The sequence below is a fragment of the Ceratosolen solmsi genome, unplaced genomic scaffold (genome assembly GCF_000503995.2).
Source record: "Ceratosolen solmsi marchali unplaced genomic scaffold, CerSol_1.0 scaffold47, whole genome shotgun sequence".
NCBI lineage: Eukaryota > Metazoa > Arthropoda > Insecta > Hymenoptera > Agaonidae > Ceratosolen > Ceratosolen solmsi.
The window spans coordinates 7,997,856-8,019,004 of NW_011948419.1; the positions used below are offsets into that span (position 1 = coordinate 7,997,856).

General features: G+C 22.2%; 1 protein-coding gene and 1 pseudogene across 3 annotated transcripts in view; one reads left to right on the top strand and one right to left on the bottom strand.

Annotated features, from left to right (window-relative positions):
- Positions 1 to 1,997: 1,997 nt before the first annotated feature.
- LOC105360831 (putative fatty acyl-CoA reductase CG5065) lies at positions 1,998 to 19,026 on the bottom strand (annotated as a pseudogene).
- Positions 18,866 to 21,149, top strand: part of LOC105360651 (fatty acyl-CoA reductase 1) — a 38,280-nt gene continuing 35,996 nt past the window's right edge. For 2 of the 3 annotated variants that reach the window (XM_011497613.1, XM_011497614.1), the window contains exon 1: positions 18,870 to 19,485. The gene's annotated coding sequence lies outside the window, so the exon portion shown is untranslated. Of the gene's footprint in view, positions 19,486 to 21,149 lie in introns of all 3 variants that reach the window. The other variant, XM_011497615.1, reaches the window with a different exon arrangement.

The following is a 21,149-nucleotide window of genomic DNA, read 5'->3' on the forward strand; positions in this document are numbered from 1 at the left end:
TTAAGAAGAAAATTTAACATTCCGAAATATATTCCTTTAAATTTTTAATAATATTCTATAACTTATAATTGAAACTACTTATTCATTAATTATCAGAGAATATTTTTTATTTCTATTTAAATTATTGAACGTATATTATTGACTCAATACTTTTCATTTTTATAAAAATCAAATTTAAATCGATCTTAAGCAATGCATATTTTATCTTTTAGCCGTTGCTTGTATAAGCTAAATAAGCTGAAATTGATGAATGTCTATATATTTTTATTTTTAGAAGTAATTGGTGTGTCTTTATTCTGAGGCAAGCAAAGTATGTTAATTATACTAAACGTGTACCTCTTAATTCAAGATTTGCTCTTTTCACTTTCATTAGCTCCTATGTATCATTTTGTAAATTATGTAAGTTGAGAGTTATGAAACATTTTATTACTCTATGAATTTTCGCGCATTTTATTTACAGTATAATTGTTATATTTTAAGCTGCAATATATTAGAATAATCATTAGCATCAGACTCTATTATAAGGTATTAGAAAGTATTCGGAATTACACACTTATTTTACAACATAAAATAATTTTTATTTTAAATAAAAAATCTTTGGATATTTTTAAAAAATGTTATTTTTCTATAATTTGTTTAATACTTTTTTATAAACAACAATGAAATGAATGTTTGAATAAATTTTAACTTTTAATAATCAAATATTATATTTTAATTTTAATCATTTTCTTTAAATTTTGACTAGTCAAATTATTTATAGTAGTATTTTCTTCAATGTTTGAAATCCATTTGAAATTATAATAATCTTCAGTGGTTAATCGATTAAAAAAATTGCAAAGCTATTCAAAATGAATATCTCAAACTTATAAACCTTATATTAATTTTTATTTCATATATCTGTAACAGTAATTAAATAGTTAAATTATTTAAACCTACAAATAATTTAATTATAAAAATTTTTAACTATTTTTACGTCTTTATTTAATAAATGCAAATAAACTCTTATCTATTCAACAAACGTGTAAAAAAAAATATGCAACAATATTTTTGATAAATTAAATTAGATGAGATTTAAATTCAGAAAGTAGGTGATATAATTAAAATACATTTTTTAAATGAAATACGAAAAATTAATAATATTTTTATTATAAAGGAATATTACAAGTAAAAAAACTTTAGATATTTTTGTTTATCTCATAAATAAAAATATTGTTGATTGAGTATAAAATATTTTTTATTTTTTAAAATAGAAAATGTATATTTTTGTATAAAAATTTACTTAAAATTAGATGAAATATAAATAAGACAATTGACAATTTAAAAAAAAAGATCAGAAAAGTTATAGTTAAATACTATCTGACTGAGAAAAACGTTCTCACCTAAACTCTGGTCAATTATCGATCAAGCTTAAAGAGGCAATGATTTTTTAAAATATATATTTGGCTTCAGTGACGAGGATGCATTTACGACTGATAAAGCCAAATTAATATTAGCACGAAAACAACAGCAATCGATACGGCTACTGGCAATTCAATTCCCAAAATATACACGAAGAAGCACGTAGCTATGGCGAAAGTAATTAGAGGCACTACAGCCGGAATTATGCGAGGCCAGTAAAAATGTATAACTAAATAATAAAAATGTCAAAATAAAATAGTCAAAGTAGAAATATGAGAGTAACTATAGAGTAGGATAGGAAGAAGAAATTTTGATGACTATAAATTATATGTACTTGCTATCATTTGTATTCTTTTTTTTACTTTATATATTATGTATTGTGCTACAGAAAATGCTATTTTAAAGATTATAAACCAGAAAAAATGAATACGAATTCAATTATGTAAAGTTTATAGCATTATTAATCTATAATATTTAAAAAGTTTTATAAACTACACCTATTCGATTAAAATTAATTCTTTTATAGTCATTTAATGTTTTAAAATATTGAATAACTTGAGAATTAAAATTATAAATTATATTCAGGTCGTACGTTATAAATTCATTTGGTTAAAAATCCAACTGATATAATTACGCTGCCATTCTTCGCACAGCTTCCTTTGTCGTTTATGTCGTTTCCTTAAGGAAGTAAGTACGAGTGCCAAGTACGCAAGTTTCCAAGTAGTCGTTTCAGTTGATCAAGCGTGGATCCATCGTATGGCTCTTGCGTTTTCCTTCGGACAACATTTCTATGAGCTCATCTGCGTAAGGCCTTGAAACTGCCATTCACGCATCGAAAAATCTGACGTATACTTATTGCCCTTGGTAAATCGACGTTGCAACTCGAAGACTAGAAAAAAGCTACTTTCGAAATATGACTCCATACGACGTGTAGAAAAATTTCATTTACATTCCTTGACATTTTGGTAAAACATTTTGCTTTGCAATTTATAATTAAATTGGAAGAGCAATTATAAAGTAGATGAAACTAAAAATTAAAATAATGAAAAATGATGTAATCGATTTATGATGAGAATTAGAGAACTAAACTTATATATAATTCTTTCCAAGGTTTACTGAATTTTGATGCACATTCAATATGAATATTAAATAATTAATTAGTAATGACTTATTAATATTAAAATAGTTACTTATCAAAAAAAACTATAAACAATCATTTCCATATTTGTTAAAACCTCTAGTTTCTACTATAAAAATTTCCTAAAATGATTATAAACCAATGTTTCATTTATTCTTCAGATTATTTGATAAATTTAATTTAATTTTTTATTCATTTTACCAAAAAAAATATCATATAGTATCAAAATTTTCATTATTCATTATATCAGCATTATTGTATAAAATTATCAGCAGGATATCTTATTAATGTATACAAGGTTATTAATAGCAGTCTAATTTTCCTACTTTCATAATGTATATGGAGAAACACTGAAAAACGTTTTTACAATAATTTTTTAAATATATTTAATCTTCTAATTATAAATACGAAAATAATCGAACCGTATACTAAAATTTGAGAAGAAATGTTACAATATATATGGAAATATTTATTAAAAATAAATTAATCATGCGCTAAATTGTTAATAAGATTTTAAGATTACCATAAAACCAATAGCATATACATTTGTGGGTTTGAATTTCCAAATGAGTATAAATATCAACATATATTTATGTAAGGCAAGAATACGTTTTTATATAATTAATCGAATAAGATCTTAAAGTTATTTTTTATTAATATAATTTTTTGTAACAGTCTCAATTGTAAAGTCAGTCTGCACAAAATTTATGCTAGTGATTGGTAATTTTGATATACTAGAATAAACTATAAATTAAAGAAATAATGAGTAATAGAAAATTAAAGAAACATAGTATTGAGCAATGATAATGTATTAGTAAATCAGATCATTAGAAAATATAAATGAATAGTAATTAAATTTTATAATATAGGTTCATTTCTTTAAATGCAAGTACTTCTATTTACTTCTTTTAACAATTTTACAAATATATAGTTTTATGTTCAGAAATGTACTCATGCATCTACAAAATTCAAAATTGACTGTCCATGTATACATTCAGTTATTTTCACGATTTTATTCAAATCATTAATTATGGCAGTAAATTAATAAACACATACAATAAAATATTTTTAAAAATTTATAACAATAGCTTTATAATATTACTTGCGAAAGCTGAAAATTAAAAAGAAATATATCTTCACGAAATACGAGAGTTCGTGAGTATGGTAAGCTCTCTTAAGAAAAGTTCGCAAATTCAAAATTATTAAGCAATTATATTGAAAATAATATCATTGGATAAAATGTTACTAGACAATGTGTACAAATTTTTATTGGGTAAATATCAAGTATATGTATTTTTCAAATATTGCTGAAAATTTAGAAAATAATAAGCACTCAAATGTAATCTGATTGAAGCATTCAACAAAATAATTATTATAAAATTATTCTTTACTACAGAGAAATTAGGTATTCATATTTGAGTAATAAACGGTTTGAATTTTACATTTTTATAAGAACTTCAAGTGGCTCAGGTTCTCAAATTCTATATTCTTCTTCTTCCTATTTCTAAGTTTTTTATGTTTCGTGCTTTTATCATTTGATTAAAATGTATATTTTTGTTTATAAACATATATTGGAAAAATAGATTTTTTTTATAACGTTATAAAAATGTTTAATATATTAAAATTTAACAGCTTTAGTAATGTTCGAACAAATTTTAAATTACATAACTATGAAAAGGAAAACACTCTTTAATATGCTAAAAAAATTACAACAATAATTCATTAATATATTTTGTAGTAATACAGTTATAATATTTTAAATGAATAAGTAAGTATTTATACTAATGTAAATAAATATACAATGATATGAATAAATTTGCTAAAAAAATTATTTTATAATGAAATATCCAATTATTAGTTAAATCAGACTTGTTCTTTCATTTGCATAAGTCCTGTTTCTTCTATTCAGTAATTATTATTTAAATATTAACCAAAATAAATTTGAAATATAAAAATAAAAATAGAAATTATCGACAAACTATCAGCTTTCATTCTACTTACATAATAATTTCTCGGAGATGAAAAAAAAGTATCCTTATCTAATCACCGGTAAACATTAACGATATTTTGTTACCATTTGTATTATAAAAAATATAAATAGTGGATAAGCAGAATTCTTTAAATTGTTTAAAAATATATAATAATGGTAATATTGAGGATAACTTTCACAAAATTGTACTGTAATTATGCTGCATTTTTATATTGTTAAAAGCTTTGATTTTTCATTAGAAATAAATTGTTACTAAAATACAGTTGATACTTTTTCGTATAAATAAATGAAAATTACAAATTTTCTCACTTTTAATCTTGTGCTAATTTTTTACAAAATTTCATTTTTAAAAAGTTTATGTTTATTTTAATTTCAACTTTTGCATTTTTATGAATATTCGAGTATTATTACGAATATTATTTTATGTTGCACTTGTATCATATGAATAAAATTATAATATAAATAATATATAAATATAAATATAAATATAAATAGTTTATGTAAATTTTTAATTAATAATTTTTAATTAAATAATTAATTTAATTAATACTGAAATAAATTTAATATTAAATAAATTTAATATTGAGAAAATAAATATTCCTATTTTGGTTGTAAATTTTGTATACATTTAAATATAAACTTTGTAATATAAACATTTACATTTTACATTATTTATGATACTAGATAAAATGTATAAAAATAAGCAAAGAATAAGAAATATTTTATTTACATTAATTAAAAATATAGACATAAATTACATGCACTGCCGAATGTAACTTGCTTATAACCAGGTTTTGTAATTTGTGCAAATTGATCGTTCAAATAGCCCGGCAACATATGGAAAATTAATATAATAATTCATTCCTGAGTCGATTCTCCCGAAGTCTTGCTCGAGGATACCAGGCGGCACGCCTACAAGGATGTTTTTTAAAGCCCTTATTATTTCGGCGTAGTAATAACCCGAAGTGGTGGGGTTAATTGTTCCTTAGGTACAATGGAATACATGCAACTTTTTAGACTCTTGTTCGGCCTTCAAGGCTGCAGCTAAGATTGTTGAGACTACCATATCCACCAGTATCACATCCATTACAATGCTGTTGCTGGCCTGAAAACTGTATATTACACGGATTTCAAGAACGTTCTATTCGTCAATTGTTTAAATTCTTTGAAATGTAATTATATTTCATAGTTTTAATTTTTTGATGGGCTTAACTCAATATTTATTTGATTTATCAAATATTTTCTTTAACTATATTTATCTATTATTATTATAATGTCATCATTATTAGCCTTATTGTGATTATTTTACTATTATATTACTTTTATTCATTATTATGATTATCATAATTATCTTTGTCATTTCCATTATTATTATCATTATTATTATTACTATTGTTATTAATTTAAATTAATTCGTTAGTTTTAAACATTAAAAAATTGGTTAATTATCTGAGGTTTATTTTTATATTTTTATAGATTATCTATACTTAAAGTCCAAATTAAAATTTATCTTTTATCCGATTCTTATATTACATAAGTACTATTTATTTGTGAAAATGTGTATCTAAATCATTTGTAATTTAATATTAATTATTTTTATTATGTTGAAATTATTTGAATGATAGATATAAAATAAATAATATATGTATGAAATAAATATGAATAGTATATAAAAATAATTCTTGTTTTTGCAAATCTATTGAATTCCTTCAAATTATTTCTAGATATCTTATACAAATATAATTAAAATTGTTATTGAACTGGATAAATAATAAAATTAGTACTTGTAAATTGAAGTAGCTAATTACATTGCATTTAAAATCTTTTGATATTTATTTTAAATTTAAATAAAGCTATTTCGAATTTCGTCACTCATAAATCATCAATAAAATCTTTTTCAATTAATGAACTTAATTTAGCACGTATGTTAATCAATTATGTGTTAGGATTTTATTTAAGATTTAAAATGTTAATTTATTAATTTTAATATTAGGAAAATACAATTTTTTTAATAAACACATTATTAAAAAAAATATCATTATATTTAAAAATCAGTACAATGTATTAGTAAATTTTAAATAAATACAATTATTGTAGTTATAAATTAATTTTAATTTATATTAAACTATTATACTTAACTATTAAACTATTATATTGATAGAGTATTGAAAATTATGGATTGAAAATTAATAAAAAAACTGATAAATCTGATACTGTATACTGATTTTTATCAAAAACAAATTTTATATGATACCCAGAAAATTATTAAGATTTTCAATAATTGTAAATGAAAAAATTTGTATTATATAATTATATTTATTTTTTTTTTTCATTACTTAATTTATTTACTTTTATTTGATTTTATTTTATTATATTGCATTTTATAAGCATAATATTCTTATAAGTAAAATACATAGATAGAAGAAATATCCAAATAATTAACATTATTTTATATGTATAATTTAATATATAAGTAAATGTTTTCACATTAGGTCATTTTTAAGTTTCTTTTATTAAATAAAAATGTTAGTAAATAATTTTGAAATATAAATTAAAGTATTTAAAATCATATTTTATTAATAACAACACCAAAGTATAAAACGATATGCAAAATATAACAAATATAGCAATTGTTAAAAAAATTTTTAGTAACGAAAAATCGTAGGATGTTACACTTACTTGCAGAAAATGCCTTTAACAGTTGACATTGTCAACCCAACCAGGAAACGGTTCTTGCCAACTATCCAAAATAATTCCCGGTCATATTATTGCTAAAAGTATTTTGCCTTTCTTTCCTACACGTTAAACATATTTTCAATTAATGTTGCTATTTAATGTTTGTTATTTACGCGTATAAGGAACTACTTGATTTCATGCGATATTTCTCATCGGCTAGTTTTCCGAACTGAACGATATTATTGTTGAAAGATACTTGATTCTAGTTTATAAATACCTTATCAGGCCATATAGATCAATTAAAAGATCATATCCAAAGACATTTCAAAGACATAAATTGAAAATGAAACTTTAGCATCCTTAAAATTAAATATACGACATAATTCATTAAACTTGCATCATTGAATTTAATTTTCTTTATTCTTAATTTTCCTTAAAGAAATAGAATAATAAAAAAACATTTAAAAAATTTGAGGTTTCTTATATAACGTTATTTTTCAAAGCAATTTATTCCAAGTCAAATTAGTAAAAGAAAAAACTCATACTGCTTCGAGAAAATGAAGAGGATCGACGTCATCTGGCTAAATAGCCTCGTCAAGACAAGCATACTTATTGACATTGGTACAATTGGCGCATGCCGGTGATACGTAAACCATCGCCCTTAACTTTCGCATATTGCCATAGTAGCCCGGTCTATTCGTGTCAGTCATACGATCAAAGTCTTCTTTTAGAAAATCCTTTGCAATACGCGGTACAACTAGGAAGTGCAAAGTTGATTGAATTCCAAGTACGTCGTTACTCTGACTGAGCTTTGTTATCCGTTGGCCAGTTGGGCACTTGCAAAACGTCTTACCTTCAACTAATCGCCTTCGATTAGAGGTTTAATAAAGTTGATTATGCTGCAGAATGGCTGATTTTAGCCGAGTGTAAGGCGCACTGACGAGCCATGCCAAGACTTTCACTGAATTTTTTCACAGTAAATGGAATGCCATTGCCGCGACAATGTTGCAAATGGGATTTAATCGATCTTACTTCCAATAACTGTATAATTATGAAACGTCTGAATTATCTTGCGATAGATGATACAGCTAAGAACTGTTAGATAGGGAAACTGTAAATAAAGTTAGGATTTTACCATTATCTCTGTCGCATGATTTTTTCCTCTTCCTTAAGCAGTTACTATAAAATAGTATTACTTCATACATACTATTAATTACTTTAGAATTTTTAATGTTTAACTATTTTTTAATATTAATAGAAATCATTTAGATTGTCATTCGATAAAATGATAAATAAAACAACTTTCACACTGGAACTTTTTTAGGCTAGACTTTTTTAGACTAGACACTAGAACTTTTGGATTTCGTAATCCAACACTTCATAAAGAGGTAAATGTATCACTAACTTTCTGATAAATTCGTTAATAATAATGTACTTACAAGTATATAACATTCAATAAATTATAATATTAATAATATAATAATTATAATTATAATAATTATAATTATAATATTGCTATTTCTTCATTTAAACGTTATAAATAAAAATGATATTAAATATTGATTACAAACTTTACGTAATTATTCAATTATTCTAATTAAAATGTATTTGTATTATATTTTAAAATATAATTGTGCAAACAGATATTTTTCGGAGATAAAATTGAAAAGATCTATTATACTAGAGAAAATTTTAATTTGATTTACTTTAATTTATGTATTATTTAAATTCACTATTCTATTGAACCGCATAAGTAAACTAATGTTAAATTAAATAATATACAGTACTCTACAGTACTATATAATAATATACAGGAAAAGAAATTAGAAATATTAGAACAATAACAATAAGCTGATGTTTTGTTTATATACTAAATAAATCAAGAATAAAGGTATTTTAATGAAACAAAAATAAAAAATATATAATCTTTTATAAATATAAAATTAAATTTGATTTATTATTTTAATCAAAACATAAAATTTGGATTTACAAGGAAATTTCTTGTTAACATTGTAATAATTAAATTGTTAAAAATCTTGTGAAATCAAGTCAAAAAGTTAAAAAGATGAAACAAATTATTAAACTTGTTAATAAAATAAAATTTCTTATAATTATTAATAATATCTATTAATTCTTTATCAATTTTCATTTTAATTAGTTTAAAATATATATAAGTTGATTTTAAAACATAAAAACTGTAATGTTATAATTTTCTTATTTTTATTATTATTTATCTTTTAATATTATTATTTTTGAAAATTTTGAATACATTTCGATTTATTTTATACAAATGATTTAAAATTTTAATTAAATTATTTTTTATATTTACGAAATTCCAGAGAACTTTTAAGAACTGTAACTTTTTTTTTAATTTCAATGCATTTTAACTTCACTTTACTTTCTAAATCTTAATAATAATTGTTGTTTCATATTTTTAATAAAATTTTTTCATTATTTTCTTTTCTATTTGTATTAACTTAATAACTCTCATTAATTGTATTGAAAAATATTATAAATAATTAAAAAATAGATAATATTAGAACAAATATTAATAGCAATTTTTTTTCGAAATTCTTATGAACAAGTAAAAGATATTTTGTTTAAACAATTAATAATTATTATTATGATTAGGTAGTTTTTCTAGCTAAAATAAATTTTATCTTTTTTATCAGTTCCATATTCAATCATCCAAAGTAATAATTAGGAACTCGGCAAGTAATTCGATATCTAACAAATACAGTAAATTTTATATTACTAAATATATAAGTTTATATCTAAATATGTAACTATATAAAAAATGAGTTTCATTTAATATTATTAATCTTTTTATCCCTAGGAAATTAAAATAATTCACTTATACTTCTAAAAGCATATATTTAATAATTTAATTTGTACTTATAAAATATCAACATTATTATACTATACCAATTGTCATTAATACTCAGATAAAAATATATTCAAGTTATTTGAAAATTAATTATTATTAACAGTTTTTATTTATCTTAGATACAGTACTAGTTATAAATTAAACATTTTTCGAAATTAAAAATTATTTATCGAAACATATTTAAAAGATATTGATATTTTAATTAATTGGTATTATATAATAATAAATAATCGAATATTTAAAATTCTATTTGATTATTAATAAGAATAGTTCAATAATTTTAAATTAATACGAAAGAAAATTATTTATTTTAGCAGTCCGAAAATATACAATGATTTTCCTTATTATAATATACAATTTAAATACAGTTTTTGTCCAGTGGGACTCTATATTACAATTAAAAATAGCTTATATGTTAGTAATTAATAATATAGTTGAATAATTTCAATATTAATAATTCAATAAAAATTTCAATTTTTATCGATAGAGGTAAGTGTGTTACAGATATCTGCACTTATTTACAGTTGATATTACCATCATAAAAATGTAATTCTACTGATCGATATTTAATAAACAAATTATTTATTTCTTAAAAAATATTTTAATTTGAATCCAATTATAAAATAAGATGTAATTTAAAAATTCATCATCCACAATAAAAAATTAATGAAATAATATACTACGAATTTAATCTAATTAAATGTAAGTCACTATTATAAAATTATTCATGTATATATATTTATTTATCTCTGTATATAAAATAGATTTTTTTAAAGTAGATACATTAATATACTTTTTCATTATTATATACATATACATGATTAAAAATTTAAATAATAATAAATATAGAAATTGAAATTCAATGATATTCGTATTTTATACAATTATAACTGAAATAAGTAATAAAATATTTAGAAACAAAAGGTATCATATAACTAATTCTTTAATTAAAAATTTAATAATAAGTATTGAGCCATAAGAGGTATACAAATAGTATATATCACATAATTATATTCTGATTTACTTCAATAATACTTATAATAAACTTTTCTTATCTTGCATAAAAATTATACTTTTTTTATTCTTAAATATAAAATGTAATTGTTTTATTATGTGATTAATTTGTTATATGAAAGATTTGTGCATCTTCATTAGAAATAAGTATTAAAATTCACTTTGTATAATACTTATTGCAAGATTTTTTTAAACAAACAGCAAAGGAGATTTTAATGTTTCTATTGTTAATATGACATAGATATTGAAAAGTAACATAATATTAATAAAATACTTAAAAATTTCGTTAAAAAAATGATATAATAAATATACATATTAAAAATGTGACAGAATTTCTATATTTAATTCTGCAAATTATGGTCATCAATTGAAATAAAATGAAAACTAAATACGATTAACAAATTTATGAGTTAATTAAATAACAAATCAAATATTGTATGCAATTGAGAATAACAATACAGTAACAACAGCATAAGAAAGATAGAAATTATAAAAGATAGAAAAATAGAAAGATTGATAATTAAACTATTAAATGTGGTTGCTTTAATCTAAGGAAATTTCTGCAAAATATTCAAAAATTAATAAGAATAGAAAAAATAGTAGCTAAGTAGTAACGTTTGGGTCACTTTGGCCACAATTGGCAGCTCCAATGAAAATATCCAAAAATTGAATTATACATTTGCAATAACTGTAATATTTTCATAGTGAAATTAATGAATCTCAGATAATTACATATGAAAAAATATAAGACAAAAAATTATGTAAAAAATTCGTTTATGGTCGGCAATTAATACAACACTGTTATTCCGTTTTATATATGTAATTACTATCATGTTAATAACAAATATAAAACACTTTCTGAACTATTAATATGGTTCATCTTATTTTGCACAATGGATATGCTTTATCATTAACATATAAATAATTATATACTAGTTATTAATAATAAACTATACATAAATAATTATTCTTATAATTATTCTAATTTTAATAAAAAGTTAGGTTAGCTTAGCATTAAAAAGACTATGTTACCAATGGAATTTGACATGTTATCTGTTTACTCATTAAATGTTTTTGAAGGGGTATAAGGTCTGAAACATATTGTAGAGATAAATAGAATTTCAGATTCCATTGCTATAAAAAATTATTTAGTTATTAAAAAGTATTTGTATAAATATATATTTTTACCTAAGTAACTGTAATATATGTAATCAAATACAATTTAGATATTACATGAATATTATATTAGAAATATAATATATCATATTATATACAGATTATTCTTATTCGATTTATAAAGAATAAGAATGTAAAAAATTTTAACGATATTTGTGTTAAATAAATATGAACTTTATTATGTTACGACAGAGAAGATATTCAATACAAGATTGTATTTATATTATTTTTATGTTACACTTGAAAATGAAATATTCCTTAATATGGCTTTATAATTTTTCGAATATTTATTTATTCTTCTGTAAAAAAGACATGAAACATAATAATACTCGTGATATTTGTGCCGCTGTCTTAACTTAGTTCAATAGACATAACTAATGATTGTAATTTTTACCAAGAGAGTTGTGTTAACCACATTTCTTTAGTACTATTATATGGTGGTACTGATAATGTTTTAGAAAACATAAGCATTATCAATGTAATTCAGATTCAAGCTACTAAAGTTCGTTAATTGATTACGTTATTATTAACATTTTGCAATATTTAAATATGTGTATTTCGTTAAAAGAATTCAGGTATTAATTAAAATCATAGTATAAACAATATAGTAATATAAACAATATAAACAACATAGTATAAATATAGTATAAAAAAGTATTTAATAAATAAAATTATTTACTAATGCAATTATATAAGTATAACTTATAGTTACAGTTAATCTCACGATTAAAAAAGATATTTAATGTAGTATTTATAACTGCACGCTCAAGTATTCAGATATACAATGACATATATTAGCCTATTTTTAAAAGTTTGGTTTCCAATAAAAAATGAATATTAATTGAATTATATTATTGTATTAATTTATATTGTTTAAAATTGATAATTATTTTTGTATTTTGAATTAGTCTATTGCTTTTATAAGATGAGAAAAATATAAATGAATTATTAATTAACAAATAACATTTTTTTTATTTATAATAAGTTATTTACAAAATGAAAAACTTATGAGTGTAGGAAATTTTTAAAGTATAATTATTTTTTAAATTGAATCTTGAAAAAGTTTAGCAATTATGTGACTCATTCATAAAAATTATTATTATTATTAATTAAATTCTATCTAGGCTAATATTAAATAAAATAAGCTTGGACAGAAGTTAATTATATTTTAAAGTCTTTTATTTGAGTATATTGAGCAAAAAAATATAGTTATTTTTTATATTTAAAATTTTATGTATATAATGAAATTTTAATTTAATTTAATTTTAATTTAATCAAGTTTAGAATGAATTAGGTATATTTATTTGCAATATCGTAGATTAGAATTCACATATAGCGTTTTGTATTTCAATTACAATAGTCTCTTTTATATATTGTGTTTGCAAAATATACAAAGACAATTGAAATAATTCAATTGTCAATTGCCTTCAATACTTGAAGATATGTTAAAACATTTGCATCATTCAGTAATAATGCAAATTATTTTGCTAATAAGGTGCTGAAAATTTCAAACAAAAACTTATAATTCAATAAAAACTGAAAAAAGACAGGGTATGTTCTGAAAAATTAATAAAAAATATGAGCGATTTAGAAGTTAAAAAAAGTAAAAAATACTATCACGGCACCTTGCCATCTTCGTTGTCAGTGCGGCCAACTACAAGAGACGACCTAGTGATTTCAGATGCTTTGACATTCATTTTCTTGTCATACTCTTCCTCTTGGCTCTTTTATCCTTAGATAAAATAATAAGTAAAAATATTTTGAAATAATTTGTCATTAATATATCCATTATCAATGTACATAATGAGTTTAAAGTGTTATTAATGTAGTAATAAGAACTGAACAATACATTTTTAATTAATTTGTATAATTTCATATATTTAACATACTAACAAAATATGTGGCTTACATACACGCAACAGTGTTCTCAAATTTTTAAAAATTTTAAATTAAATGCATGAAAAATTTAAAAAACATAATCAATACCAGTATTTAAAATATGTAAAATATATTCCACGTAAAAAATCTACCAATTTCATTTTATTGAATGAAGAAAACAAAAAAATAGTAAAAGCCTTTAAAATAAATTTTTATAAAACATTTCTGTAATTAAATAAAATTTACAATTATTCTAAACGTCTATTCATACAAATCATCAATTTATAATTATATAAACGAACATAACTGTTAATATAATTTTCTTTATTATAAACAATATTTTACATTATACTAACTAATATTAGATTCTAATAAAAATTCGTGATAATCTTAAAAAGAAGACTTATTTATTTATATATAACTTATAAATGCAGTTAAATAATAACAAAATACATAAAATGCTTGCTATAAAATAATTTAATAAACTAAATTAGTATATCAATGAGTATCATTATACAACACATTTATAAAAATACTTCATTTATGTACAATTAGTTTTATTGTTACAATATAATAATGATTGCGTATAATATTTGTTATACAATTATAAAATATTTTACGATCTCATAACAACAGTAGTTCATTGGATAAATTTTTGTTGAAATTTGATGTAATGAATGAGTAATTCTTTTAAAATAGACACTGCTTTCATGAACTTAAATAAGGATTTTAAATCAATTAATTACTACAAGCATTTAATAATCACTATTGTTGATGTTATTCGGTACATTAAAAATGATTAGACTTTATATTTAATAAAATTGTATTATATTTTTGAAGTCCTTTTTTGCAAATAAAAAAAATTTAAGATTAACGTTATATTTTATCATATAAATGTTTATATTAAATAAATTATTTATTATTTTTTCAATTCACAGTCGATGAAATTATGAAACAAATTTAATATATGTAGATACAGTATAGATAATATATAGTAATAAATGATAGTTATTATATATATATATATATATATATATATATATATATATTGTAAAAAAACAAAATATACTAAGAATATATTTTAAATCCAAATCTATTACAATTTCATTAAGTATAAATCCTAATAATTTTGTTATTTAATTATTTAAGTAATTATTTATTACCGAGTAATACAACATTTTTATTTATATTATATTTTCTTTTAAACTTATTAAGTAAATTATCATTTTTTTTTATCCCGCAATCAACATTATGCATGCAGCCATACAACTGTCGGGCGAACATTTCGATGTTAGTAGGTCATTTAAATACTCGATTTATAACAAACTTAAAATGTAAATTCTTTGGTAACACTCCACGTAATACAAGCATTGGCGCGACTAGATATACTAAAGGAGAAAGAATATTATCTGCAAAGAAAACTTAATGAATAAATATACCTATCAATACATAGGTTAATAAAAAACAGATGTCAGAAAACAATAAGGATGTAATTATAAACCTTATTGTAGTTACATATAAAATACATATAGTATTTCTAAAATTAATCAATAGCTATTACTGTGTTACCAGTTTTCTTGTTTTATTATTACTTCTTTTAAGCAATAATGATGAATTTAAATAAATGAATGGTGCATAAGTTATACTCATAATGATTATAAGTTATTCATGAATTAATTTTTTTATTAAAATTTTGTCAATGGATCTATGCATCATTACCATATATTTTTTAAAAATTACATATGATTTACATGATTAATTTGTTCCTTTCATTTTAAAAATATAACCACTTCTTGTATAAGTAAAAATTCATCAGAAAAAAATCAAAAAATCTATTTTTTTTTAAATTAAAGTTACCCTTTAAAGACTTTAAAGTAAACTAAGTTTATTCAAATAGAAAATATTTTTTTCAGTCAAAATTTTGACTGTAGTACTATACATAAACAGTACATACTTAAATATAACTTAAATTCAATATGCAATAAATATAAAAATAATAATGAATGATTATTGGATAAGATCGCTATTTCACATGAAATAATAATTGCATATTATTGAAATTGAATAAATTTTAATTGCTTCATACATTTTGATAAATTCTGTAAATTATTTACCAACTTTCGGGTATATAGAATTTTTAACAGTAAGTATTATATTCAATGTAAATATTGATCGATATATTGATTTTCAAATTCAATTTAAATAAACCAAAAATGCTTCTTATGTTCGGAAAATTTTTTTTTAATTTATACTGTTCTTTTAAATTAAATTTAATAATAAAAAAAATATTTTAATATTTGTAATTTATTACTATATAATATTTATTATTTTAAAAATTTATAATTGCTTAAAAAGTAATTTTATTGATTAAATATTATGTTAATATAATAGAAATTTATGAATAGTAAACTGTATATTTAATCTTTGTATTGTCTATATAATTTCAACTACAAGTAGAATACATTAATAAGAAGTACTATATTAGAAAAAAATTTCGTGAATCATTTACTTCTTGAACTATTGTATTTCGATTAATTAATATAATCCATAAAAATGTTTCATGCAATGAATAAATGAATATTCAAAATTTAATCTATTTTATTACGCATTATTTTATATAATTTAATTTATTGTATAAAATTCTCTTATATTCGAATTATATTGATAATAAATAATTAAAATTACTTATGTAAAAAGTAATTTATAAATGTATCTAATTTAAGATAGTTCGTACAAATTTTTGTTTAAAATTAATGTTATATTATAAATAAATATAAATGAATATTTTTAGTTTGTTTTATACGTTATATAAGTTGTATTTATGGGATTTTTTAAATTAAATTTTAAAGTTGTCCATTATTAATTATTTGTTCATCGGTTGTATAAATAAGGAACAAATAAATATTTTTCTTCTTATTGTATATTTAAATCGATCTCTTATCATCAATTGAATTATAGAAAATAATTTCATAGAAATCATAATAGCGTTTTATAATTTTGAATGTTCAATTACGTACCGATTATAATTTAAGAAATATATTAATTAATTAAGTTTTTGCAGCAAGCTTTAGTTGTCATCTTAGTTGATAAATTATTTCTATATTAAATTTAATTAATTATAGAGTCTATAATGAGACAGACAATAAAATAAACATATATTTCATGTTATTATAAAGTTATATTAATTTGTATATATTATAAATGCATGTATGTAGTATTTAATATTCTTCAGTATTCATATTCTTCTTCAGTTGTTAAACATTATCATACACCATTAGTTATTTTTAATGTAATCAAATAATAGAAGTAAATTTTGATAAGACATAAAGTTTCTAGATAAATAATTATAAATAAATTATACATCTTTCTATATAATGTGTAAGTATGAAAAATAGAAAAATAAATAAAATAAATGCTTATATGAAATTATTTTATAGTTTAAGAAACGCAATACTTGTGGATAAAATAGGAAACCAATTAAAGTATAAATATAATTTTAGTATTATTACTTAATTAAAGTAAATATATACCTTTCCTATCTGAAAATAAAATGATACGAACTTAAAAAAAATGTCACCATCATTAGTATACAGGTTATAAATATATTATCATGTAATTTAGTATTTTTAAATTTTAATGATGGCAATATTATAATTCATATTTTTTTAAGTTATATTTCTTTTTCATTTTCCTCCTAATTAATATTTTGTCGAAAAAATACATTTTTAATTAAAAAATATACTTGATCTTCAGAGTTTTCATATTAAAAGAAGCTTTTTCCAGCAATTTTCGTATAAAATATCATATAGTCCTTTTTAAATGAAAATATAATATAATTCTTTTAATTTTTAAATTAATAAAATTTACATATTCAATCTATATACATTAAACAGCGCTAATCTTGCATAAATCACATTTTTAGATTATTGAATATGTTGACATTAAAAAACATAATCACATTTTAGGTATAAAAATGTAAATAAAAAATATTACTAAAAGTAACTAAAAAATATTAACATATAAAGTTTTTCGTTTTATATATAGATTTATAATTGTTATTTGAATAATATTTATTGAATCTAACCAATATACTTTGATAATAAATTTTAATACAAATAGTTGAATATAATAAATTAAGTAAAAGTAATAAGCAAATTTGGATTATGTTGTCAAATCCACAAATTCATCGGAATTAATATAACGTAATTCAACATAAGAATATTGCTCAATTATATTAAAATAATACGGATAATTGAAATTATAGTATATTAAAATAATACAGAATAATATGGAGTACAGATCTTATAACTTTCATTATTTTGGTCTGTACAAATCTGTACAAATAGGAAAAAAATTGTAAGTTCAGTACTGAAATATAATTAAATATTATAAAATGATTGCAGAGATCTTCTTGAACACATATTGTTTTAAAAAGTACATTTCTATTTATGGCTAAGTTAAAGATTTAACTATTATTATGGTTTTACAATTATAATTATTTTTTCAGGTTTCTTTATATTTTCTATGAAATTCAAAGAAAAAATGTCGCATCAAAGTTTATTTAGTATTTGAGACTTTTTTTAAATTAGAATAAAAATAAATAGAAATATAGACTTGTCTGGCATATAGGGTTTTATAACATTAAACAGTGATTGCATTAATTGGACAGAATAAGATGTAGGCCTAATCGGCTTTCAAGTAAGTGAAAGCGGTGAAAGAGCTTTTCTTGAAATACGTACTGAAAGAATGATTTTCTCCAGAAGACCTCGTGCCCCGATCTGTGGCTCGAAGATCCTGGACCTGGACCCATCCAGCCAGGGTGACGGACCACTGTCGCGACGCAGTCGCATCGACTGGCCACTCCTCCATCCTAGCGACAGTTCAGGAAGAGAGAACAAGGGAGAAAAGTTTGTAAGCGCGCCTGTGCGATACGCCCCTCCCGGGGCAATTCTGACGCTGTTCTTATTGCCGCTGCAGCCGTTGGTGCATCGTTAGTGCAGTTAGCTCGCGCGAAGGGGGCGCCCAGAAAATATTCGTGATTCTTTGGCATCGCTAGTTAAGTATTCCGACGGCCTCGTTCTCCACATCATCGTCTTTCTGCACGGCTGCCGCGCCGCCCTCAGGAATCAGAAAGGACTGCGACCTTGGGCCGGGTCCCATCGTGGCCCTTGCCACTACGGGCTATTCATAATCCAAGATGGCGGACGGCGGACGCCGCAAGGAGGCTGCCAAGGAGACGAGGGCGCTCCGTCGTTCCGAACCGAACCCACGCTGAGGGCGCCGGAAGTGGTGAGCCGGCGCCCATCCCCGGCGATCCCTAGACGGCAAGTGAGTTGCACCTCCAGTACTCTTTACTCTCTGCCTCTGAAGATTTTCGTGCTACGAGTCTTATGATTCCACATTGCAGAGCATGAATGCTAGATTTCCCCCCACTTTCTGTTATTTGGAGCTCTTTAAGCTCTCATTAGCCTCTGTATCTTCGCAAATCTCCTGATTCTCTCTCTCTCTCTCTCTCTCTCTCTTATTTGCTCTGTCTCTCTGATTCAATAATTTTGCCAAAGAACAACCTAGCAAGCATACATAGCACAGAAAATAAAAGTTCAATTAAGTTGCACCCTCGGAAAAAGAGAATGAGAAGAAGAGATAAAGTTAGAATAAATGTAAGAATTGAATGAAGAACACGTAGAAATAGAGAATAAGTATCAGTCAGAAAGAGAGGGGGGACGAAGAACGAGATACTAACAGGGGAAAGAAGATTGAAAGCAAAAAGAGAATTTGAACCGTTTTTTTTGCTTCGTTGTCGTCTGCTAGATCTCACGCGCACGCTCTTATTTTTTCTAATTTTTTCTTACTCGTTTTCGGCCTCATTATTTCAGGCTCCTTTTCATCCGCCTCATTTTTTCACTATTATCTCCTTCTCTCAGTCTTTCTTTATTTATCTCTATCTCTCACCATCCTTATTCTTTAATTCTCTCGCGACTTAGTTTTACCACTATTTTTTCTATATACTCTGCCATCTTTTATTATTACCAATGTTGCACTTTTGAGTTTTGATTATTTTCACATTTTTATGTAAAAAGCCATTTGTACAATATATTTAAAATATGATTCAACTCATCTTTAACATACAAAAGAACGAAATCGATTTTATTCCATATTCTTACATTATTATGAATACCAACAGATATTGGCTTCATTTTCACTCTTTATAATCTATCGATTTATTATCTTTATTTATTTTCTAGTTTTAACTCTATAACTCTTACGCTTCTTTATGCCATCTTATTATTATTAGACTAGCTGTTAGATTATTATAGTAGATATGTAATTTTTTTTATTTTCAACTTAAAAGTATATATTCCATACAATAATTTTAATGATACTTGTAAGTTAAATTTTTACAACTATCGTTTTATGACAGATAAGTTTTTGTCGAATATTTACGACATTAATGTAGTTCTTTGCTGTTTATTAAAATTTACTAAAATTTAATTTTTATCTTTATTTTATTTTAATATTTTTATGAGTTTAATAAATATTAATTTATGTCAAAATTGATCATTGCATGAAAAAGTTTTTCATGTAAAAATATTACAAAATTATTAACTCTGAAATTATAGAATAACAAACCCATTTTTACTTTTTTCTTTTGAATTTTAGTCTTTAGATAAATTTCTCAAAATTATAAATATTTTATCTTTTTTATATTTAATTTTATTGATTAAATAAAATTATTGAAATATTTTCTGATAAAAATTATATTATTCATAGAATATTTTAATAAATCTTTAATTATTTTTCCATATATTTATAGACATTTTTCTAAATAATATTTAAACAGGAATTTGTTGAAGAAAAGTAGTCTATATCTAACTAATAAGATATTGTGTATAAAGATTATCTACTATTTTAATTAAATCAATACTTTGTTTTAATGATGTATCAAATAAATTTTGCTTATTTATGACAAATTTACTATTAATATAAAAAAT